Source organism: Thamnophis elegans, chromosome Z (genome assembly GCF_009769535.1).
Source record: "Thamnophis elegans isolate rThaEle1 chromosome Z, rThaEle1.pri, whole genome shotgun sequence".
Lineage (NCBI taxonomy): Eukaryota > Metazoa > Chordata > Lepidosauria > Squamata > Colubridae > Thamnophis > Thamnophis elegans.
In genome coordinates, this window is record NC_045558.1 from 94,488,071 (window position 1) to 94,514,756 (window position 26,686).

At 37.5% G+C, this 26,686-nt stretch overlaps 1 protein-coding gene across 18 annotated transcripts in view; it reads left to right on the plus strand.

The window, feature by feature from the left end:
* The first annotated feature begins 14,628 nt into the window (after positions 1-14,628).
* MAPT (microtubule associated protein tau) overlaps positions 14,629-26,686 on the plus strand; it is an 86,759-nt gene continuing 74,701 nt past the window's right edge. For all 18 annotated transcript variants that reach the window (XR_004256940.1, XM_032236875.1, XM_032236879.1 and 15 more), the window contains exon 1: positions 14,629-14,859. The gene's annotated coding sequence lies outside the window, so the exon portion shown is untranslated. The remainder of the gene's footprint in view (positions 14,860-26,686) is intronic.

Consider the following 26,686-nt stretch of genomic DNA (forward strand, 5'->3'; position numbering starts at 1 on the left):
GCACAAGTCTGATCTTTGTACATTTAGACACATGATGGTATTTGAAGATCTTTTCCAAAGACTTCAAGTTGCTCCACCAAGTGCTAGTTGCCACTTCGTGGAGCTTGTTCCTTTATTGCTGATGGTTGGTCCTAAAAGGCAGAAGCAATTTAACACTTCAATATTTCATTCTCAATTTTAAAACGGATTGTCCTACTTTTTGTCTTTGCCCAGAGTTTAACTTAAATGCAATGGAAGAGAAATCCCTGCAAGGAACTATTGTTGCTTTTGATAATCTAATGGGAGGTTAATTTCTTTCTGCTAGTTTCAACAGGGAAAAATACCCCACTCCCTTTACACTATATAGCAAATGAATGCAGGACACTGAAAGGGCTATAATGAATGGGTATTAATACAATAGTATTATTAGGGGTGTGCATAAGTGCACCAATGTGCCTACCGTCCTGTCCTAATGTTCCCTTTTATTTGTATACATTTCATGTATTCAAAATCATGTTTATACGTATATCTTATCTAATAAATGCATGATGAAATAAAAAATAAATAAGTTTTGTCAAGTCAGAGACCAATTTTGAACTTCAGTTACTCAGTTAAAAATGTTAATAGTTCCCATTAATCATCTAAGATTGTGCTTCCCATTTTTTCTCTTCCTTATCCAAAACTGCTTATCAGAAAGTCCCTACTTAAATGTTCCTGTTGTGATTGGGTAATGGCTTTGAGTGCCTTTACCCATAGAAAAAACACTTTTACACAATTTTGGGTAATTTGCCCAGGTTTGAGAAGAATTGATCTAACCAATTGATTATTCTCTCCGGTGATGAGCAAGAACATTTCAGTTTGACTACTCTGGAGTTCTACTTACCAGCCATTGCTTAATGAATGCAGTTCTGCACTGCCTGACTTGAGCTGTTCTGAGATTTTCAAAATGTGATCTCAGGTCTTGGACTGCAAGGGTCACCTCAAGTGAAGTGGGCAGCAAATAAAGCAAATAAAATAAGTAAACAAACAAACAAACAAATATTCAGTGATCTATCGCAGTATGACAAGTGGTTAAAATTGCTGGGAATCATAAAGCTAAAAACAGCTGGGATGGAGACCCAGGCTGGAAGGAAGAGCTGTTTAATTGGACGTAACTGTGCCTTATTCAACCCTGTCAGTAGGTGTCACTGTTGGCTATTAACTGCCTTAGAGACTAATAGTTTTGACAAATGATTTAAAATGGGTTATGTGTCTTCAAATATTGCTTCTCTTCTTCTTAATTAACTTCTGAATTTTGTAATTGAGCTTCATACATCATTTTTATACTTTGCCTCATTGTACTTCTTTGCTGACTGCTCTTTTTCCTTATCTGTGGGCATTCATTACCAGCTCTGATTTATTTTCTTCCTCTTAAAAACAAAACACCAAGAGATTAATAGATTTGACTTGTGGATTACAATGCAGTAGAGCTGATGAATGGAAGATTTAGGTCAAGGTGGTACTTAGTTCCTGCTTTCTTATTCAGCACATTGTCCCTACATTTCAAACTACACTTGCTTGAAAAACTCTGCGACAAAATGACTGTACACTTTCAAATTCTTTAGAATTATGTATGATCAAAAGAACTGTTTTGAATGAATAGTTTAATATGTAATATTGCCATCTGATCAGTTAGGATATTTTTAAAAAATAAGGTGTCTCCTTCTGCCTGAGCTCTAACAGCTACTTATTACCACTCCAAACAAAAGAGAGAGAAAATCTAGCACCTATTGTTTTCTCCATATTTTCAGAAGACCTGTGCAACTTCTCTTACCTTTTGAGTGTGCACACATATGCATTGTTTTATTGGCCACTAGTTGGGTAATCATTGTGCTAGGAAGGTGCCATTTTTTCTGTTTTTATAAAGAATATCAGTTAGCTGGAAGGATAGAATGGTGGGGTTTTGGGAAGTTAGCTTTCACTCTGGATGTAAATTGCATTGCAGCATTATGTTTACAAAGTAATGGCGGTAATACCATAATAACATCAGTTTACCTGAACTCAGAGACAGTAGGGCAAAAATACAGTGTATGTTGCTTATATAAGCAGGTAAAAACTGCTGACCTAACACTTATATAGTGAAAGAAAATCACCCCTCCCCCCCCTTTTTGGCAAGAAAAATTAATACTAAGGTTGCATGTATTCTTTCCTTGGCATAGTTAAGTAAAGCAGATAATAATAAATAATTCCTTGCGACCAGAAGGTGGAATTATGATAAAAGGAGAGTAAAGCTGTTTAATTGAAAACCAGGTTAACTCAAAATCTTGGTGTAACAAAACAATAACAATAAAGCTTAAGGTTTTTTCTACAGTAGGGGTGTCAAACTCATGTCCTCATGGCAGCGTCATGGGACAATATCGTGGCTTTTCCCCCTTCGCTAAACCAGGTGTGGACGTGGCCAGCACATTACACATCCAGCCCACGACTGTGAGTTTGACACCCTTGTTCTACAGTCAACTGATGCAAGACAATAAAAACAATTTAACAATTAAATGATTAAAAAACACTATGTCAGGTAGCTGAGTTGATCCAGAGCCAATATGGATGAGAGTAAAAAAAAAAAAGTGCAAAGTGTGTATTGGAAAATGCAAAAGATACCCTACTGAAAATATTTTTTGGGATTGTTAGCTGAGAGAGGCAAATTTTTGGCTGGAGATTGGGAAACTATTTTTTTATATTTATAGACTGATTCAATGTTACAGACTCTACTATTGATTAATATTTAAGTGGTAAATCTGTCAGTACATTCACATAACACACTCAGTTATTAATCAGTGATCTGGAGGTAGCCAACCCTATAAACAGGATAGTGCTGATTGTTCGCAGGTTCCATTTGTTGTCCTTATGTATTTACACAGGTATCCATTAAAATACTCCTTTTTTGGAAAAAACAGCATTATGCAGAAAAGATGTGAAACAGATGAGACAACAAAAAGGAAAAAATACAGCTAATTTGAGTTTTTACCAACACCAAATATTATTTATATATATAATATATATTTTAATGAAAAGCATCCTTATACCCATCATTCCCTTGCATCACTTCATACATTGCTCTGTGTTCTCTAAGATTCTCATTGCTCTTTTTGAGGATATTAACTCCATGCAGACATAACTTTCGCAGGTTGCTGTTTTCTCGCCATTCAGTACCTCCTCTTATTGTTTATGATTCAGTCTTCACTACCTGTATCATCATACTGCCTCATCATGTTTTATTTTATAGCAATCATTCATTTTTTATATTCAGTCTACGGTCATATAGCACCAATTCATTCTTTACCTACCTCTTCTTATTTTATTAAACTCCTTATTCCCATTGCATTCAGCTGCTTCTCAGATAGTCCTGGACTTATAACAGTTCATTTAATGATAGTTCAATTACAAGGACTGAAAAAAAATGATTTATGGCAGTTTTTCATCCTTATAACCATTGCAGCACCCCCATGGTCACATGATCAAAATTAAAATGTTTGGCAACTGACTCATACTTATGACAGTTGCAGTGTCTCAGGGGTCATGTGATCTCCTTTTGTGACCTTCTGACAAGCAAAATCTATGGGGAAGCCAGATTCACTTAACAACCATGTTACGAATTTAACAACTGTGATTATTTACTTAACAACTGTGGCAAGAAAAGGGCAAAATTCACTGGAGAACTTTCTCTCTTAGCAACAGAAATTTCTTCATTGAGAATATAGTCTTCAATCAGACAGTGCATATATATGTAAATATCACAAGATGGAGCAGCCCACCCACCCCGAAAACCCACTTTACTGTATTATTGCATAAGAAGTGAGAAGACCTTAGTTATACAGTATATCACAGAAGTGAGTACACCTCCCCACATTTAGTAAATATTTAAGTATATCTTTTCATGTGACAACACTGAAGAAATGACACTTGGCTACAATGTAAAATAGTATACAGCTTGTATAACAGTGTAAATGTACTGTCCCCTCAAAATAACGCAACACACAGACATTAATATCTAAACTGTTGGAAACAAAAGTGAGTAGACCTCTAAGTGATAATGTCCAAATGGGGCCCAAAGTGTCAATATTTTGTGTGGCCACCATTATTTTCCAGCTCTATCTTAACCCTCTTGAGCATAGAGTTCACCAGATCTTCACAGGTTGCCACGGGAATCGTCTTCCGCTCCTCCATGATGATGTCACGGAGCTGGTTGATGTTAGAGACCTTGCACACCTCCACCTTCTGTTTCTGGATGACCCACAGATGCTCAATAGGGTTTAGGGAGACATGCTTGGGCAGTTCATCACCTTTACCCTCATCTTCTGTAGCAAGGCAGTCATTGTTGTGGGGGTGGGGGTGTTTGGGGTTGTTATCATGTTGGAATACTGCCCTGCGGCCCAGTCTCCGAAGGGAGGGGATCATGCTCTGCTTCAGTATGTCACAGTACATGTGACATACTGCAGCAGTCATGCAGTCCCAGACCATAACAGTCCCACCCCCCATGCTTGATTGTAGGCAAAACACAATTGTCTTTGTACTTCTCACCTGGTTGTCCCCACACATGCTTGACACAATCTGTTCCTAAAACCAACCTCTGAATATGATTCTGAGCACAGGTACTCAACTTCTTTGGTCGACCATGACGAGGCCTGTTCTGAGTGGAGCCTGTCCTGTTAAACCACTGTATGGTCTTGGCCACAGTGCTGCAGCTCAGTTTCAGGGTCTTGGCAATCTTCTTTTAGGCTAGCCCTAGGCCATCTTTATGTAGAGCAACAATTCGTTTTTTTCAGATCCTCAGAAAGTTCATAGCCATGAGGTGCCATGTTGAACTTCCAGTGACCAGTATGAGAGAGTGAGAGAGTTAACACCAAATTTAGCACACCTGCTCCCCCTTCACACCTGAGACCTTGTAACACTAACGAGTCACATGACACCATGGAGAGAAAATGGCTACTTGGGCCTTATTTGGAGGGGGTCAGGAGCAAACTGTGAAAGAAATCACAAACTGATTATACAGAAGTTACAAGTAAAGCTAACACAAAATAACAAAACTAACCAGTTTCCACAATATAAACTTCAGCATATACCTACTATTTTCAAGGAGACTACTAGGAGTTGCTTAGAAGTCCTGAGCCTCACTGATAGGGAATTTTAAAAAATGAAGTGGTTAAAAAGGATGAATCTTAAGGAACCAAGAACCAGAAGTAGGGAAACAGAATATCGGAACAGAAGTGAAAATTTTCAAGAAGAAAAGTGAGGCTGAAATCAAATGATATCAGTATCTTAAGAAGGAGCTTAATAAAAATATTCAGAAAGCTTTTGGAAGAGACATGATATGACATCATCTATAAAGATATTGAAGATGGAAGCAGACATGAAAAAACGAGGAATTTTCCATGTGATTTCTGAACTTAAGACAAAATTGTAATTGATTCACAAAAAATCAGAGATGGAAGAAGTATAATGAAATTCTGGGCAGGAGGAACATTAAAAAAAGGATTTTTTTATTTACTTCTAATGATAGACGATGAAGTTAGATAAATACGCCAGTCATTACCAAGTTGGAAGGCTACAAAAATCATGGAATTCATGAAATAGCCAAATCTAGAGAATGACATAGTGGCAATGGCCATTGAAAGAGATCCGTTTGTGTTTTGTACCAAAGAAAGGAGGTTTAATTGAGTTCAATTCATCATACAATATTCTTAATTTTATTTGCTAGCAAAATGATGCTTCAGATCATTCAAGTCAGATTACGGTCCTTCCTGGAAAGAGAGATGCCAGATGTTTAAGATAACTTTAGGAATAGCTGAAGGACAAGATTCATTATTGCTGAGGCATATTGGATAACAGAAAGCTGAAAAACAAAATCAAAGAACAAAACCAAGAACCACACAATCAATATGTGTTTCATTAAATATGAAGCTGTGGTATATCAAGACAAACTACGGTTAAAACCAAGCTCTTACGGCATTTCTAGATCCCTGCACAAGTGGATAGCTGCATTCTTGTCAAACAGGCAACAAGTAGTCAAAACAGGGAGTGCCCTATCAAACCCTGCGCCAGTTAACAGCGAAGTCCCCCAAGGCAGCGTTTTAGGACCCACACTCTTTCTGCTTTACATAAATGACCTTTGCAATCATATTATAAGCAGCTATGTCCTCTTCGCTGATGATGTAAAACTATTTAATACCACCGACAATATTGCTGCCCTACAAAGCGACCTTGACTATGTGTCAGAATGCTCGAACAATTGGCAACTCCAAATCTCAACCAACGAATGTTTTGTCTTACACATTGGCAACAAAAATCAGAACACCAAATACAAGCTGGGTGGATTCAACCTCATAGATGACCCGCACTCTGTCAAGGACCTTGGAGTACTCATCTCAAATGATCTAAGTCACAGAGCTCACTGTAACAGCATTGCCAAAAAGGCATTAAGAGTTGTTAACCTAATTTTACGAAATTTCTTCTCCAGTAACATTGTACTGCAAACTAGGGCATACAAAATCTTTGCCAGACCAATTCTCGAATACAGCTCATCTACATGGAATGCACACTGTATATCGGACATTAATACAATTAATGTAGTCCAGAAGTATTTCACAAGAAGAGTACTCCACTCCTCTGCTCACAATAGAATACCTGATGCTTGAAATTTTGGCCTTGGACAACCTAGAACTATGCCGCCTACAGTCTTACCTAAGCATAGTACACAAAATTGCTGCTACAACATCCTACCTATCAATGATTATTTCAGCTTCAACTGCAATAATAAACGGGCAAACAATAGATACCAACTCAAGGTAAACTGCTTCAAACTCGATTTCAGAAAATATGACTTCAGCAATAGAGTGGTCAATGCCTGGAATACACTACCTGACTCTGGTGTTACATCCTCAAACCCCCATAACTTTAACTTTCTACTGTGGACCTCACCCCATTCCCACAAGGACTATGAGCGTGCGTGCATATGTGCAACAGCGGGCCTACTGTCCCTGTCCTACTCTCCCCATTTATTCACACCCATTTCCTGTGTTCATGTCCATGTTTATACTTATACTTGTTATCTTGTACATGTTTGACAAAATAAATAAATAAATAAATATTCCTCAATTAACTGGAATTCCAGAATTTCTCATTTTCATAAGAAATATTTTACAGTGGTTGGGAAGCCACAGTCCAGACAGAACACAATAGACTGATTCTATGCAATAAGGAGGGTAATAAAGTTGTGTATTTGCTTTCCTTATTTATTCATCTGCATGCTGAAAATATTAAGGGAACCTGAATTGGAACAAAATGGGTGTACTTTTAAAATTTGAGAAAGACTACTATTCTGATATTACTCTATTAGTTGAAAATACAAATAACGTAGGAACTAGTATTGAAATCATGAAGGATGGTGAAAAATTGGGACTAAGATTAAATAGAACCCAATCTTAGAATTAACAGAGAATTTACTAAAGTGGTCTTTTGGAAATGATTACTCACAGGAAAGGAACTAGCAATCAAGAGACATGTCATAGAATAGCTTGATAGGGTACTCATATGGCTTTTGGAAAATATACTGAGATATGCCTGTATCTACAACAATCAGAACTGTGCAGACAATGTTTTGCTTTGCTGAAGGGTAAAAAGAACATTGAGGTGTTCAATTCTTGTTTGCTGAAGTTGTTTGCTTGCAGACATTTCATTACCAACTAGGTAACATCATCAATGCAAATGAGTGTGGGGTGTGCTGCCTCTTAGTAGCTGGCCCTGTCAGTTTGGTGGAGGTGTAGTTTCCTCCTTGGTTGTTCCTTGAGTATTGTTTTCTGTCTGGCTGTTTGTCTAACGTTGATCCTTGCTTATCTGAGTATATTGGCTGCTGGAAGGGATATACAGGTACTCCTCAACAACAGTTCATTTATGGACTGTTCAAAGTTACAATGGCATTGAAAAATGTGTCTTATGAGCATTTTTCACAGTTCTGACGGTTATAGCATCCCCATGATCGTGTGATCAAAATTCAGATGCTTGGCAGCAGGTTAATATTTATGAGCATTTGCTCCAAATGTGATCACCTTTTGCAACCATTTCACAAACAAAGTCAATGGGGAAGCCAGCTTCATTTAACAACCAGGTTGCTAACTTATCAACTGCAGTGATTCACTTAAGAACTGTGGCAAGAAAAGTCATAAAATGGGGCAAAAACCCACTTTAAAATGTTTCACTTAACAACATACATTTTGAGCTCAATTGTGGTTGTAAGTCTGAATGTCAGGCTTTCAAGAATTTCTTAGGAAGTTTTTGGATTTGGTGTGGTCTAAAATGTTAATAATTTCCCAGTTGAAACTATTGCTGAGCCTGTCCATTTGTTGTGAGCTTTTATACTACATTGAGAATTTTGAGCTTTGGTGTTGGAGAAGATCCCTAAGAGTACAGGTTAGCAATCACTCATTTAATAATCATCGAAACATGACAGGGCAGTGTAAGTGGTACTTATGACTGGTCCTCAAAATTCAGGCCATTTGCAATGTCCCTGCAGTCACATAATCATGATTTGGGACCTTAACAACTTGCCTAGATCCTGACCATTATAACTTTCTGCAATCACAATCATGTGATGGCTTCCCACAAGTAAAGTCAATAGAGATGCTGGCAGGATATTGGAAATAATGCTCATGCTCTGCTTAACAAAGATAACCAGGATCTACCACAACTGTTGCTAAGCAACACAGCCATGTGATGTCATGCTTTACGACCACATTGCTTAGTGAAGTTCAGGTCCCAATTATAGTTGTTAAATGAGAATTATCTGCCCCATTAAGCCAAGAAAACATGCTATGGTATCATTGAACAGGTCAGAATTCCCATTGAGGCACATAGGACTAGGCTCAGATTATCATATTTTGGACACATTATGCACAGATAATGGACACAATATCCAGTTCCCACAAGAAGTCCATAACGCTGGGAAAGTTGGAAGGAAAGAGAAGAAGAGAACAACTAGCAACAAGGTGAATTATTGCAATGATGGATTCACTGTTGCAAGACCTGAAGAGCCAAATTGAGGAGAAATGTTCCAGAGAAGGTCTATGTAATAATGTCTATGTAATAATAACAATAAAATCTGAATAGTCTGATCCTATCAAATTGATGCATATAGGTAAGAAAGTGATTTTGATTATGTGTCATCAAATCAGTGTTTACTCTTAATAACACTGATTGGATGACACATAATCAAAACCACTTTCTTACCTATATGCATCAATTTGACAGGATCAGACCATTCAGATTTATTACATTCTTCACTTTCACTTAAGGCTCTTCCTCAAGGCTGTATTAATATGTATTCTTCAATTCCTTGAGCTATCAGAAAGGAATACTGGCATAATTTGTGCTGCCGGATAGCTGTGCTCTGAATAAAATTGCCAATAGGTTTTACATGTAGTAATGTGTTTCTTAACTAGATTACAGGACAAATTAGGATTGATTCCTCCAATTGTATTGCCTCTTCTTCAGAATTCACAAATCAGTATGAAAAATGATAGAATAGAATAGAATTCTTTATTGGCCAAGTGTGTTTGGACGCACAAGGAAATTTGTCTTTGATTCATATGCTCTCAGTGTACATAACAGAATAAAATACATTCATCAAGAATAAAAAGATACAACACTTAGCGATAGTCGTTACTAATACACTATCAAATTGTACTAGGAAACAATAAAAATAATATAAATTGAAAGATACAAGCAACATGGTTATAGTCATAAGTGTGGAGAGATAGATACTAGAAAGGAAGAGAATAGTAATATACTCTTAGTAAATTATTGACAGTGTTGTAGGAATTAGTTGTTAAGCAGAGTGATGGCATTCAGGAAAAAATTGTCCTTGTGTTTAGTTGTTATGATGTGCGGTGTCCTATAGCGTTGTTTTGAGGATAGAAGTTTAAACCATTTATGTTATATATTATTATAATAATTTTATATATAATATTATAATTTATTATCATATAAGAAATATAACTAATCTCTTTAACAAGTGATGAGATGCAGTGGATGAATTGATAGGTATTTGGGGCATAAGCTATTTAATTATTTTTCAAGTTGCCCAAGTGACAGGTCACTAATATGGTGCTGCTCCATGCCAGTGTCCTGTTACATGGGCTATTTCTGAATATATGTCAAGTAGGCTTTTGGCAATACCCCAAAATTGTTGAGCTAACTGGGTGCAGAGATGGAATAGTGCAGGGTTAATTGGAAGGGACCTGTCCAGCAGATTGAGAAAACTGTCTTATGCATCATCCCAAGCTCCTCCTCTATCTCACAACTTGTCAGCTGGGCTATTTCTTAACCAGAGTTTACCATTCTTCCAGAAGCATGCTATTCCCATGTCAGAAATGGCCTGAGTGACACATTTGCAAGAAGTTGCAAAGAGCATTTGAGTGCTCCCTCCCATGTCACCTCATGCCTCTAAGTTGCCCTTGTGACCTCTCGTTCCAAAAAGGAAGGAAGGAAGGAAGGAAGGAAGGAAGGAAGGAAGGAAGGAAGGAAAAGAAAGATGATTTCACACTAACTCATATTTCAAATTAGTAAATTAGGCAAGGGAATAATTTGGATGAAGCTGGCAGCATCTGAAATTAGCATGTGTATGTAAAATGTTATAACCTGTGAGTAATGGAACTAGTAGGAGATGCAGTCATGCAAAAGCTCTTGTTGGCAAAGTAGCAACTCTGTTAATGAACTAGTTGGGGAAAGAAGCAACAACACACATTAGTAGATCCAACTCATATCCCTTGCTTAAATCAACCTTTGCAACCAGTGGTGGGTTTCCATTCTTTTTACTACCGGTTCACTTGTGTGCGCTCGCGTGCATGTGCAGAAGTATCTGGGCCGGTGGGCGGAGCCTCCCGCTGCCACCACTACTGGTTCTCCTGATCTGGACCGAACTGGGAGAACCCAGTTTGCAACATTAGATTGGCAGATTGATAATTTTTCTTTAAAGATGGATCTAGTGCAGTTTTTAAAAAATATAATTAAAAAAAAAGACATTAGTTTTCCAAAGAGGACTACATATGTACCTAAAGAGCGTGCATAATGCCCAGACAGCATATTTGACAGAGACCAACCAAGGCCTTGGCAGAAACGTGAACAGTAATGTTTGGTCTCTATATGAGCCCAAGCTGAAATGACCATGGACAACATGCCCACTGACTAAGGGTAAAATGACATTGAGGCCAATAGGAACTTGCCAGATCTCAGGTCTTGGTTTTGGGACATTTCCAATATCATCATAATAAGATGTCAAGGCTTTTGTTGGAAAAAGGAGAAGTAATATAGGAGAAGTAATATACTTTTCCTATATTACTATTGCAACCTAAACAGCTACAGCTAAGCTACTTTCTCAGCTGATTGCCAATAAAAAAAAAGATGATTGCTATAAAAATATGTCCATTAAAAATAGACACTTGCTACATGTGTCTATTTATGCTACAGTTATTGGGATATGAGGATGAGCCCTAAGAATATATATGGGACCAGACACATCCCTGAAAGCAAAGTTGATTAGTTTCACTAACTTTTCAAATAATTTTGAAAAATTAAAATAGTGTAAAAAGATTAGGCGAACCAGGGAGCTTGGTAAACATTAAGAGAGGTGTTTTTCAGCATCTTATTGGCACACCTTATAGTAATTAATAGAAAAGAGATGATTACGAGAACTAAAGTTGCATCACAGCAATTAATAAATAACATTATGGAAAGTTTCAATATTTTTAAATGCTGTTTATCATCTAACTGAATAATTCTTCTTCTGTGTCTAGATTAAACTTTAAACTGCTAGAATGAAGCCACCCTCTTGACTTTGTCATTGGCCCAAAATAAGTCATTATCGGTACATGTTTCTGGTAGTAGCCGGCATATCAGCCGTTGGACCAGGCTCCATTTCTCTCCACATTCACATAACATGTTGTTGTCTGCTAAAGCTTCCACTTGAGCATATTGGTTTTACATTTAGGCACTCCAACTCTCAACTTATTCAGGTAGTATAAGAGAGGTGAAATCCTTAGCCATATCCCCCTTTAATGTTATTCCTTGCTCAATGGTCTCCTTCCTCCATCTTTTAATTTGGTTTTGTTCTTGTGTACCTTCAATAATGTTTTTTCTTTCCATAAAGCTGTTCCTAGATTTGAGTTGGTGAGCTTGGAGGATATCAAGGACCATTCTCTTGCTTAGTTCTCTCAACATCATCCTGCTTCTTCTCTCCTGATCTTAGGTGGGGAAATGCCACTGGGAGGATATATTTTCTCATTGGTGTACATTTGAGATAACTTGTAACTAAACGTATTGCTTATTGACAAATCGTGATATCAGTTTGTTACACATGTGCAGATATGCCCCACACTGAAGCAGCATACTCTGTTGCAGAGACGCTCAAGGCCAAAGCTGATGTGCACAATGTAGATAGTTGGGCTTCCAATTTGTAGTTATCAATTTCCTGATGATATTCTTCCTCAAGGTGACTTTACCTTTAGTGTTCAGGCAATGCTTTTTTGAAAGACAGCATCCTGTTGAGTGTCACACTGAGATACTTCATAAAGTATTATAGAAGGAGCTTCCTTGAAGATTGTGGGCCAATATTTCAAACCACAGTCAGGCGTTCCTTATGCAACAGCAACTTTGATTGCCAGCTAATCCTTCTCACACTAAATCAAACCTGGGAAAACCAAGGAATGAATTCACCAAAGGGGACTTTGTCAAGACCAATTTAACAATGATATCAATAAATATCGAGGGGTTGCCTAGCAATGACCTTATTAGAGTATACCTAACTGAATTTAAAATATCTAAAAATGATATTTTTATATCTGGACCTAAACTGGTACCCAAATGTTTATGCCAAATAATGGAAACTAATAATAATTAATATGATTGTTCATTTACTTTAAAAGCAAATTATAAATGAACTACAAATAAAATAAGGGATTAAAGAAAAAACAAAAGGGACCCATAGTGTTTAAACTATTCTTTCTATGTTATTTTAGATGTTAATTATGATTTTTCAGAAGGCATAGATATTCAAGCAGAAAAATCTTATTTATCACAGTCAAGTGGGAGATAAGGAATGCCCAGACAATAACAGGCTAGACTGAGACCTTTCTGACACTATCCTTAGCAGAACCCTGCTGAATATAAATAGAATATCCTATTGGGGATTTACAGTTGTGATTTCTGTTGTTGGTTTTATTTTGTGGCTTGCTAACATGTAGGTTTGCCTATATGTTTGGGCAAGTGAATTTACTGAGGCCATTGATTAGTTAATAAATTCTCATTCTCATTACTGTCTGAAATTCCTTTCTAGGTATAAATTGCTCCCTAATATCAATATCACCTGGGAACAGAAATGTACCAAAGTCAAAATTATTCTGGCCAAAGCATATAGTTCTCTGGGATGTGGCTAAAGTACCATTTTAAAGAGGTCTAGATGATCCATAATCTGTTAGGTCATCTTTTTGGGGATGCTTCCTTACCTAAACCGATAAACTGAATGATCACAGGGAGGCAGAAAGGCAGTGGGAGTGGGTGTGAGTTTCAAATTCCTGCTGTCTTCCCTCCTGACTTTACTTATGGGAAGCTGACAGGGACCACCAGAAATCATGATCATGTGAGTGCAGGATCGTGATGCTGCAGGGTGGTACAGCATTGTTGCATTCGCCATAACTTCGCCAATACAACTGGCGTGAAAATCCTTTTCATTTCAATCCCAGGGGTCACAGATATTGGATGCATTCTTTTAGTTAGCCCATTTGAGGCACCTTGATTTAAAAATTGTTGCCCAATTGAAGGTTACAAACATACAATACGGGAGAGTTTTAATTGTATGTAGATAGCACAGTGGCAGAATTGTGACAGCTTATGTAGGATTGAGTGTTATGTAGGATTGAGTTGCATTACTGAAAGTAGCAAAGTAGGGCTGAACATAAATCATGAGCTGAGGACAGGGCAAAGTGATCACCATGAGGATTGGTAAAAATAGGGTTGCCAGGCCTTTCCAATGATGCTGTAATCTACCTTTTATGAAACTTATTCATAATTCATCCTTTCTAGTGTCTTAATATTTTTTACGATGCAGAAAAACAAAATATAGTAAAATAGTATTAAAATGCTAATGGTTAACGTAAAAAAAGAAAAGCACAACATAACCTATTTCAAAATGAAAATGTTTATTATCAATACATATAAGGAGATCTGTATAGCCCATTTCTATTCTTGCTCTCCTTTCAGGATTTACTTTCCCTTTTAGTTGTTGCTCTTTAACCAGAGGAGTCTCGCTGGCTTCCATTGTTTGCATGGAACATCCTTCGAGGGCCTTTTAGCTGTCACTAAAAGCAGCCTTTCCCCAGCTTGAAAAACCGCAGAAAACACCCCTGTCTCGGCGTGTTATATCGAAGTATATTGAAGCGGGTTACTATTTTTATTTGATTAATCTCTTCCCAATCCTCACGCTCAACTCGGTTTTTTTGGGGGGAGAATAGCCCTTTTCCTACAGGAGACAAAGAACACGGGCAGGGGAAAAAGCGCAAGGACTCGACACATGCGCACACGCCTGCAGGGTGGTGTCTGATGAAAGAGGACACGGGCGAGCTTTTTGCGCCTGCTTGGTCGAGCCCGCTCGGGCAGCATTGGGTGGGCCTTCGCGAACGCGCGTGTACGGCTTCTTCTAGGGAAGGTTCCGGAGCTTTAGGCGCGTCCCCGGCTTTAGTTAAGCGCGTTCTTCTTCGGTCGCTCCCTCTCTCCTGTCACTCCCCCTCCTCCCAGCTCTAGCGAGCGAGACTTTCCAGCGAGCTCTCCTTGCAGCAGAGTTAGCAGCCGCAGCACCAGGTAGGGTTCCCCACAGGGGTGCCGGCTGCTTCCAGCCGGGGAAGGTACACCCGGGGCCTTCAGACTTTCCAAGCGTTGGGGGATCGGGGGATGGCCGGGTGGGGTGCGTGGAACGCACAGGTGCGTGCGGTTACGCAGCGATTGCTCCGGCAATGGCTGGAAACGGAGGTGTGGTGCAGATAAAATAGCTCGGGAGTCAACGGGCTTTAGATCCCTGCGTAATTCAAGCGGAGCGGAAGGTCGGCGGATAGACACCTTCGCTCCGTCTTTATCGTTACTGTTACCGCTGCCGCCTCTTAGCCCGTGGCATTTGGAGCAGCTTATCTCTCCTTGCCTCCTTTAACCGCACTCCTTCTTCGGAGTAGAGGAGCCTTATTGCCAATACGCACTCGCCACCTGTCTCTGCTCTGCAAATTAGCGCTTTTCTTTCTTGGTGTATTGTAAGCCCGACACTCAATGGAGATTCTCGCAGTACAAAATGGGGCAGGAGGGGTGTGTCTCCGAGACCCTCAAGGGTAGATGTAGTTGCATGAGAAGCGGCAGAGGTTTAGGAAGGGCTTTGAAAAGCATAGCATTGTTTCAATTTCATTCATTTACAGGAATACAGAGTGGGATGTGATTTTCACGTGCGTGTGCCTCTTTTAAACATTTTTTTCTGTTTCCCAAATGAGTCATTTTACATTTTAATGGTGTCTTGGTTTTCGCTTCCTATTCTTTTCTTTCTGGTATTCTTTTCTTTCTCTCCAAAGTCTGGACCATTTGGTTTTCTGTTTGGAAAGCTCATTTTAATTGTCTGAGGGTGATGGCGAATTACATGCTATTGGTACTGCAGTAGGTGTGGATCTTGGAAAGAGAAAAAGGATGGGCTTCCTGCTCTTCATTTCGGTGGTGCCATGTTTTGCAGTCCATGTCACATTTCTAACAATTAGATGGTGAAAAACCTCCAAATACCTATGAAAGGGAAAAAAAATATTCTTCCTCTGTTTTCATAAATTTATAAATTAATTCATTTTCATCAAGCATAGAAAGAAAGAATTTTATAAAGACCATATTTCCTGAGAAATAAACTGCTTTGTTCCAGATATGTAGGTCAGCATTATGAGATTTAAATTTTCAGTTGGTGTGATTGGTGACTTGGGGAAAAATAAATAAAAAATGTAATTCCCCCCCCCCTTTCTCTATCCCCCCTCCCCCCACAAACATCTGTCTATACTCATTTGGCTATAGATGCATTAGTCTTTGGAGAGGTGTTTTTTTTTCTAGATTATCTTTCAAAGAATTTCTGCCACCATCCAGTGATTTCACACATGATGGTTGTGTCCCTTCAGTGTCTCCACTGATTTTTCTCAGAGAAAAATGGATCTAGTATCAGCAGCTGGTCACGCCCCTACTCCACCAGAATACATGGATGCAAAGTGCCATTTTCATTGGGTAAAAGCTGTGGTATGTTCTTGTAGCTTGGGTGGGGATGGAAGAGGAAAACTCTTTTGTCTACTGCTAGTGTTAGCATTAACTGTAAGTGTTATTTTTGCTAGGCTTAATATAATAATATATTTTATTAGATATTTTTGCTGTATTTTCTTTTCAAAAGGGGTAACAACTGATTATAATTTGAAAACCTGTACAGTGCTATAAATAAGGGCTGCAAATACATTTTAAACATTTTGATATAATTTTTTGTATGCTTTTCCTTAGGTCTTCAACTAGTTGATATGCAAGGTATAGCATTCATGATTATTTATTTTCATAATGTATGAAAATTATACATTGCCAATTTAATAATAGTGTATTAGGTGATATTATGATGATGATAAATTAGAAACATTATTAAAAACCATCCAGTTGCCATATGGCTAAGATTAAACTGAACATGGAGTTTCTGGGACATTTATGTATATAAGATTTGTATGCCACTTGAACCACATGACTTTAAGCAGTTGTACAGACCAACACAATTCAATATATACATAACAGTTAATAGAAAATATACACATCAAATCAATACCTGATATTACCCCTAGCACATGAATGAGAATACCCTCCTAATAACCATGAGATGACATCAGCTTTCTTTTATGAAACTGAATGACAGGGAAGCATATGAAACAATGATCCCATTATAGCTGCTGAGGAAATCTTGTTTTATTACAGTAAAACTTGGATTCTGTTTTTGCCTAATCTCAATTTTTTGTTTTATATTGTAAACTATCTTGGAAGTAATTGGAATTCTCCCACCGGCCAAGGTTTTTTTACAAATATATGGGATTCTTTTTAAAAAATTTTTTAATGCTGCTTACTTTTCTGACCATATAGTTTAATTTTAATTATAGTGAATGTTTTTTTAATTATGGCTGGATTCCATTTGTACTTTGTGATCTAGATGGTTGGTTTTGGTCCTTGGCAGATGTGCAGGAGAAGAACTTAGAGAAATGAAGATTTCAAAAATATGATTCCTGATTTTTTAAAAATTATCTTTACTCTTTCTCCCTCTCCCACTCCCCCAAAAGAAGTTTCCCTATTTCTATCCCCATTTCAGGCCCTTACATTGGAAAGGCATTGGAGGCACAGGAAATCTCCAGTTTACTAATACTAATTACTAATATGTTTATTTGTACTTTGTCATGTATATTTTAAAATAATGTTTTGTAAGGATACCCAATAATAGGGACAATGTTAATTTGGCTTTTCAGGGCATTTGAATGGATGTTTTATGGTGTGCTTTGATGCAAACAAACAAACAAAATCCTTGAAGTTGCTCCCTTCCTTGTTCTTTGAAAGCATATTTTCTGCACAGCTCAACCTAATTGCTTGAGAGGTTTCTCAGGTTGTCTTCTCACATATGTGAACATACAATTTTTTGGCTGATGGTTCCAGCAGAAGTGACCTATGCCTGGGAACCTCTGGGGCCAAATTAGGTAGACCCTTACTACTTGGACTTGTGCTTCTGAAAGAATTGGACACCTGGGTAAATTTTACAGGAAGATTATTGTAATTTTGTAAAATTCAGCATGTAGCTGTGATGACATAAGGAATGGCATGGCAGGCTAGGCTGAGGAAGTCAATCAGATGAGTTCCCTTAATTTAATTGTAACTGCAGCTTGTTTACTTGGACTTGGACAAACTTTTTCAAAATAATGCTTATTTGTGGGTTGTTCTGGCATAAAATAAAACATGATGTTTAAGATGAAAAATTATATGTTGCCCGGAGTTGCCATATAAATTTGATAAATAAATAAACATTTACATTCTCTTTCGGCTTTTCAGCCATTACGTATTTTTCTGCTGCTTTTAGTGGGTGCTTCATTAAAAGGACGGAAAGGGGTGGGGCTTCTGTTGTAAGAGCTATTTAGTTAATTGCAGTCTTGATTGTGTAATACTTTTCTTTTGAAAGCCTGCATTCATAGACAGCAAACATTGGAGAACAAATTGCTATTGACTTTTAACAGAAATATGCCATGGGCATTTAACTTAGAAGTCTTATTTAGTGAGGTTTCTTTAGAGGACTGGAATCAAAGTAGAGCAATTTGGGTTTTTCCCCCCTTAAATATAAATGGGAAATTGTTTGTGTCTGTGTTTGCATTTGTGTAGGATAACACACTGTTCTATAGTAAGTTGTCTCCAATCTATTTTGCTGTTTAGCATCTCCAGTCCATTTCATGATCTGTATCTTATATTACAGTGTAATAACTTAAAGGTAATTGCCAAAAATTATTGGGCAAAGGGCATAATTAATATCTCCTTTACTTTTATGGGGTGTAGTGATGGTGGTGTTATATTGCCCTTTAAAAACAAGCTTTTCCTTACCGATACATTTCTGTTTTTCCACTTTTTCTCTTATTTCCTTAGAACATAAATTTTTAGAAATGTATTTTACACATGTATATCTGTTAAATTTAGAGATAAAACATTAAATTATTTTAGGTTGTGTTTATATTTCTATTATTATACAGTTATTTATAATTGTACAAATTTTAAATTGTCTCTGAATAAAATGAAGTGTTTCACTTGCAGAAATACAGTGGGGAAAAAGAATAAATGTTTTTGAGCAAAGTCAGAATAGACTTTGGCAAGTCATCCAGATGCAAGTAGCAAACTTAGGATCTCCGAAACTTTCTTGAGAAATGTATATATGAACAAAAGGTTAACATGTTGTATTAATAGTAGAACTGGAGAGGGCCTTCACAACATGGAGATTATTCAGTCAGTTGCTGTCTCTTAGCCCAGCCTATTTGTCCTTTATCATAATGACATAAGGGGAGAGACCTATGTTTTCCATCTTGAACTATAAATAAAATTAGTCCATTGTTTCAAATAAGTCAAAGGTAATCTTTGACTTACAAAAGTTCATTTTTGTAAAAATGAAAGAAATTGAAAAAAATGACATGACCATCAAAATTCAGATGCTTGGCAACTGGTTCATATTTATGACCGTAATCAGCTTTTGTGGCCTTCTGACAGCAAGGTCAATGGGGACGCCAGATTCACAATAGCCAGGTTACTAACTTAACTACTACAATGATTCACTTAATAACTTAAAGAAATGTTGTAAAATGGGGCAAAACTCAAGTAACAAATGTTGTCTCACTTAACAACAGAAATTTTGGGCTCAATTGTGGTCATTACTTGAGAACTACCTGTATAGAAAACTGAATAGAAAAAGTGCTGTTTGACGATGCAATATGCATCATCATTCATTAGCCAATTAATCTCTTCATAAATGTGGCTAGATACTTCATCCCTTTTCACTATATGCATAAAATGAAGGCAAATATTATTTTTAAATAATACTTGTGTGTGTGGGTATGTGTAGAAAAGTCACTGCAAACTAGTATAGTCGTACAATAGCAAGGTTCACATTTTTCTTTCTCTTTGAAGGTAGGGATGATTTTATATATGCATCCATATTTGCTTTACTGTTCAAATCAGATGTTTATTACAGTCCAACAAATCTTTACATTAAGAAAAGTATAGTAAAGGGAGAAATAGTTTAATGTAACAATTAGTTACTGGGAAAGGAAATAATAATAGTAATAGGCGCTTTGGGTGCAATCCAAAACAACTGGTGCATCCCTTGATCACAACTGGCATTAATAAAATCACTGTCAGTCAATTGCAAAAAGCAGCCTTACTCAGAACAGCTTACATTCTGTGACGATATCTGTAACACTATCAAATATCCACATCTACCAATCCTTGGGCAGGACTCAATAGATGGATAAAAATGCCAAATTCCAGTCTGAATATCTGGCTGACTATGCAACAAAATATAATAATAATAGTAGTAATAATAATAGTAATAGTAGTAGCAGAATAGCAACAACAACAACAACACAACCACCACCTAGGACTAGGAAGAAGCCCAAAACAACCATTAGCACCAGTCAATGGTATTTGTGATGCGTTTTTGAATGTTCAGTTAACTGAGTTACATGTTTAGAGAATAAACTATATAATAATAATAATAATAATAATAATAATAATAATAATTCAGTCTTGAACATTTTGATTCTACAAAAAACCACCCTACTTGGAACAGCTTATATCCTCCGATGTTACCTTAACAGTTCCTAGGTCCTTGGTTAGGTCTCGAGTTGTTGAGCTACCAACCAGCCCTAAAGGCTGTGAATCTCACCAAAGTTTAACGTTATTTTTATTATTATTATTATTATTAATAATAATAATAATAATTCATTTTATTTTGGCCAATTTCTGGAAAAAATAAAAGATAAAGTGGACAGTGAACAGACTTGGTTATGGTTAACAACAGGTACATTAAAGAAAGAAACAGAGTCACTAATCCTGGCTGTGCAAGAACAAGCTATCCGCACAAATGCCATTAAGGCCAAAATCGAAAAATCCTCTGATGATGCCAAATGCAGACTTTGCAAAGAAGCTGATGAAACTGTTGATCACATACTCAGCTGCTGTAAAAAAATCGCGCAGACTGATTATAAATTGCGGCACAATTCAGTAGCACAAATGATCCATTGGAATTTGTGCAAAAATTATAATATCAAAACAGCAAAAAACTGGTGGGAACATCAGCCAGAAAAAGTCACCGAAAATCAGATGGTCAAGATCTTGTGGGATTTCCGTATACAAACCGACAAAATACTGGCGCATAATACACCAGACATCACACTGATTGAGAAAAATAAGGTCACAATCATAGACATCGCAATACCAGATGATAGCAGGGTCGCCGAGAAGGAACATGAAAAAATCGCAAGATACCAGGACTTAAAAATCAAAATTCAACGACTATGGCACAAACCAGCAGTGATAATTCCAGTGGTAATTGGCACACTGGGTGCTATACCAAAAGCACTGGAATTACATTTAAAACAGTTAAAAATTGACAAAATCACCATCAGTCAAATGCAAAAAGCCGCACTGCTTGGATCTGCACGCATATTACGAAAATACGTTACGACGTCCTAGGCCCCTGGGTGGGGCCCGACTAGTAACCAATGCCAAATCCGGCGAAACAACTGGCCGCTGTGATACAATTGTATAATAATAATAATAATAACAACAACAACAACAACAACTGACTGGAATTACATTTAAAACAGTTAAAAATTGACAAAATCACCATCAGTCAAATGCAAAAAGCTGTACTGCTTGGATCTGCACGCATATTACGAAAATACGTTATGACGTCCTAGGACCCTAGGTGGGGCCCAACTAGTAATCAATGCCAAATCTGGCGAAACAACTGGCCGCTGTGATACAATTGTATAATAATAATAATAATAATTTGTGGCAAATTTTTAAATGTTCAGTTGACTGAATTTCATGTTTAATGAACAAAGAATAATAATAGTAGTAGCAGTAGTATAATATAATAATATAGTTTCATGTTTAATGAATAAAAGCAACAACAACACAATAAACTAACATATCTAATTAAAATTTTATGTAGTTATAAATATATAATTTCACCAGTAGCCCTGAATTCTATTGCCATTTGTCAGACAGTTGAAAGCCCTATCTTGTGGGGTACTTATGCAATTTAACACCAAGCAAATATAGCTGGGCCTTTTCTAGATGCCCTCTCATCAGCTCTACTATATGATTTCTTATTCACAGAGTCTTTGCTTCACTGTTAATGTGGATGATCCCTCTGGATATATGGAACAAGTCTGAGTCTTGATATTGAAAATAGGAACTGCTGCTAATCTTTGGATTGGATTTAGATGACATGCTTAAACTCTTTATCCTCCAGTTCAGAAGATACAGAATGAGGCCATGTGACTGAGTACTTTTACAGCAATTTTACAGAATTTGAAATTTCAAATATTCATAGCAGAAGCCAAAACATATCTATTGTAGTGGATAAAGTCTTAATACATCTGAAGAAGAATGGCCTGACTTGAGAGAAAGCATGGTGTACATGTTTTCTGGAGAGGAAAACTGAGTGAGAGTTAAAGTAGAATATTGGAATCTGAATTTAGAAATAAAATGTAATGGTTAATTCAAGGAATAATAGAAACACAGAACTGGAAGGGACTACTGAAGCTTAAATTGACTGAAACAATTTCAGAGATACAGTATTTGTCACTTTTCCAGTCATGGTTAATATTTGAAAAATTAACAATTAAGAGATTATGTAATTTTGTTTAAAAGACGTTGCTGAACTCTTGACCTACCTTTGTCTTTGATTTTGAGTAGAATTGGATGTCTAATTCTAATGAGGCTTATCGGCCTATTCCAGGGGATTTGGTAAATATCCTGCATTTATAAGAGGAGGGATTTGAAGCAATAATTGAATTTAAAGTTTATTCAAGCTGCCATGCTACTGAGTTATGTGATTTCATGGATAGTCATGACTAGATAGATAAGGCTTTAGAGGACTGTTATTTTAGTCTGACTCTAAAGAAGGATATGTTTTCATGCACATAGTAGGAATGTGTATTTATAAATGCTCATCCCTAAATATAAAGTATATTTCATAACATCTTCATTTGATAAAGCTAAACTGTGATTGCATTCATTTGTCAACATAATAAATATAGTAGGGCATAATGATGTTTCCTAAGCCACCGAAGGAAAGATTCATCTAACAAAAGCTAGAGCAGTGATTTATATTACGACTTCTTAAAAAAAACCTGATTATGTTTTAGTTGTTGTTTGGTATAAGTCAAAATGGGAAGATTTCATCTTTTTGCCAAAAAGTATGCTTATGTAGACAAACTATACCCAACTACAAATGAAAATAGCTGAACGACTTGCTGTATTGCAATCCACCAACATTTGATTTTGTTTAAAATGAGTAAAAGAAATTTACTATTGAAATGCTAACCTTTTTCATCAGAAAGCTACAATATGTGGCATTCAGTTGGGAGATTTGCTTTCTATTTTGCTCTTTCGTAGAATTTTCACAATGACTTATGAGGTTGTGATAAAGTAACAGCAATGTGTGGAAGATTTATCAATGGCTTGGAGATATTAGAGAATTCCATAAGGAACTAGTATGGAAAAGTTGTTTGATAATTGAATGTTTAGATTATAGCTCCCGAAATTACAGTACACATCTGGGTGGGTATAACATTGGGAAAGGTTGGTTAAATACTGAGAAGGTATTAAGCATTCAAATTCTATAATTGGTAGAAGGAGGAATTTTACCATACACATATTAAAAAGTTAGTAAGTGAGGAGGGGTGCTTTTTTTTGCCCTCCAATGAACCATGGATTGAGCATTCCTCAGTTCCAAATTGAGGCTGTAATGAAGGCCTGTTGAACAGTTAACATTGTTAATGAATCTTTAAAATTCATCCACTGTTCTTTAAATCTATACAGATTTGCCACTGAATTTGATAAAGATGTTGGCCTAGTTACAAAGGGAGAGAGAAAATACCTCTTACAAAAGGACAAGAAAAGGCAACATAGAATTATAATCTTGACTAGTTTACCTTCCTAGAGCAATAGATTCTTAGCCAGGGCTAAATTGCTGTGTATCTGCACTAAAGTATTTCACCTGCTGTAGCTGAGTTCTTGTCTTCCTGTGGAAATCCCAGAGGAAAAATTATTGCAGGGGCCTGGAGGAAGCCCCTTTGCATAATGATCTATGCTTCTTACCGTGCAAGATACTCATAACTGGCAGAAGAAAGCTAGAGATGTTCTGCCCTGCTTTCTAGTGCTGAACTGTTTCATGAAATAATTATCATCATCACATAACTCCTTCTTGCTAAAAAGAGACACATACTCTTCAGTTGTAGGAAATATAATACTGAAAATCACAGGAAAACGATTTAATATAAGTCATGATTTTTTACTAATTTTAAAAATCAGCAGTTTGCTTAATAAGAAAACACAGGGCCATTTTTACCTTTTTAAAAAATGGTCTGTTTATGCTAAGTACCATGTTAGAAGAACAGTTTCTTCTTCCTAGTGAATTAACTAACAAACTAAGTTAAGGAAAAGTCCTGAGTTCCTTTAATCCAGAGGTGGATTTCTACCATTTTGGACCGTTTCACCGAGTAGGTAGTAACTCGGCCAGCCACGCCCCCCCGAACTGGTTCTATCAGCAGCGCCATAGGTGCCGCCATCTTATTTTTTTGTGAAGACGCCCATGTGCCTGCAGCACATCCCTGAGCAAATCGATAGTAGTGGCAGCCGCAACTCACCCTGCTCTGATCCCCAATGCTTTGCTGAGAAGCAGTAGTTGGTCTAGTGGCAAATCCTTCAGAATCTGGCAAACTCCCTTAAAATTTAGTTTTGTAGATTTCTGTAACTGAAAAATAAATACAAGGGGATGCCTGCATGCAACAAAACGAAGTACTGACATCAAACATGATCTGTGTTTGTCACAATGCCTCTTTTTAGGCATCATGTAGACCAGGAGTCTCCAACCTTGGCCCTTTAAGTCTGGCGGACTTCCACTCCCAGAATTTCTGGGAGTGGAAGTCTGCCAGGCTTAAAGTGGCCAAGGTTGGAGAGCCCTGATATTGACCCCATGCACTCTTGGACAATAAATAGGAGAGTGATGGAAACCTTTGTCCATTTTGTTCCATTTTGATATAGAGGTGTTTTGTGATAGGCCACATCATCATAACAACCACTTTGTGATCGTGTTCTTTAGATGGTCTCAAAATTCAGATCTGACCACTGCAATAGCATTGTGTTTGTCCTTAGGTCTTGTCAGCACCAGCCAGTACAGTCAGTTGTATGAAATGCTAAAACTTGTAATCTAGCTCTTTGAGGGCATCCCAATTGGGAAGGAGGGACTACTATAAGTCATAGAAGGCTTGAGGAATATATATTTGAGTCTCCTCCATTAAAGGATTGTGTGCTAGTTATGAACATAGAGTTAAAGAAACTTATTACAGATTTACTTTACACAGCCTTGAAAAAGGCATGTCCCAAGTACTGTTCAAATTGCTCGTAGAGGTTCATGAGTTAACAGGATTTCTTAAGATGAGCTTCGAGCCTCTCTATAGTTCTTCAAATAATGATCCTAAACCTTAATATCCTTAACTACAAAGCATTTGATGCAGCTTGATGTAAATTGGTCACATTTAATCAGAAGATATAGGAGATCTATTATTCTAATTTCAATGTCCCAAAAGTTCTTTTTCAAGAGGCAACTGGACTTTCTGGTTTTTCTTTGAAGTTATCTTGCTTCTCATCCAAGAAGCTTCTTCAGCTCTGACTGGATGGTGGGGAAGAGCTCCAGTCAGAGCTGAAGAAGCTTCTTGGATGAGAAGTGAAACATCTTCAAAGAAAAACCAGAAAGTCCAGCTGCCTCTTGAAAAAGCACTGTTTAAATTTAGAAGATCTTACTAATGCATACTTTTGTAATTTTGATTTCCCCCCACCTTTAATATAACATAAAAGCTGTACAATCCAATTGAAAAACAAACTGACAAAAAATAAAAATAAAACACAGTAAATGTGGTTGCATAAATGTGCATACCCTTAAATTGTTGTTACTTATAAAGCCCTACATGGCATCAGACCTGGGTACCTGAGAGACCGTCTCCTGCCAATTACCTCCCAAAGACCAATTCGATCGCACAGGCTTGGCCTTTTCCGGGTTCCATCTGGCAGCCAATGCCGGCTGGCGACCCCCCAGGGGAGAGCCTTCTCTGTTGCTGCTCCGGCCCTCTGGAACGAGCTCCCAGTGGAGATCCGGACCCTTACTACCCTCCCGGCCTTCCGTAAAGCTACTAAGTCCTGGCTGTTCCGGCAGGCTGGGGGCTGTTAAAGCACCCAGCCCCGTCTTAATTGTGACTGTTGTGGATTTTAAAATTGTTTGTATTGTCTTATTTATTCCCTCCCCTGTTTATTGTGAGCCGCCCGGAGTTCTTCGGGAGTGGGCGGCATACAAAACCAATAAACCTAAACCTAAACCTAAACCTAAACCTAAACCTAAACCAAATAAATACTTTGTTGAAGCACCTTTCCCTGCAGTCTTCTGTTGTAGGAACCTAAGAGCATGGCACATCCTGCCTTGGGAGTTTTTGCCCATTCTTCTTTGCAAAAACATTCCAAACATGTTAGAGTGCAAGATCACGCAATTCAGGTCAACCCAGATATTTTCAATTAGGTTCAGATCTGGGCCCGATTGGGTTATTCCAAAACTTTGATCTTCTGGTGAAGCCATTCTTTTTTTGATTTGGAGCAGAGTTGGTATTCAGCCAGTTCTGGCAAGTTGTGGAGAACTGGTCGCGGAAATTTTGAGTAGTTCAGAGAACTGACAAATAGGCTGGCCCTGCCCCTGCGGCCTCCCAGCTTCCCAGCTGATCTTCTTTTGTTCCCCTGAACAGGAGAATGGAGCTAGAAAGCAGGTTAGTAGGGAGGGAATAGGGATTTTGCAGTAACC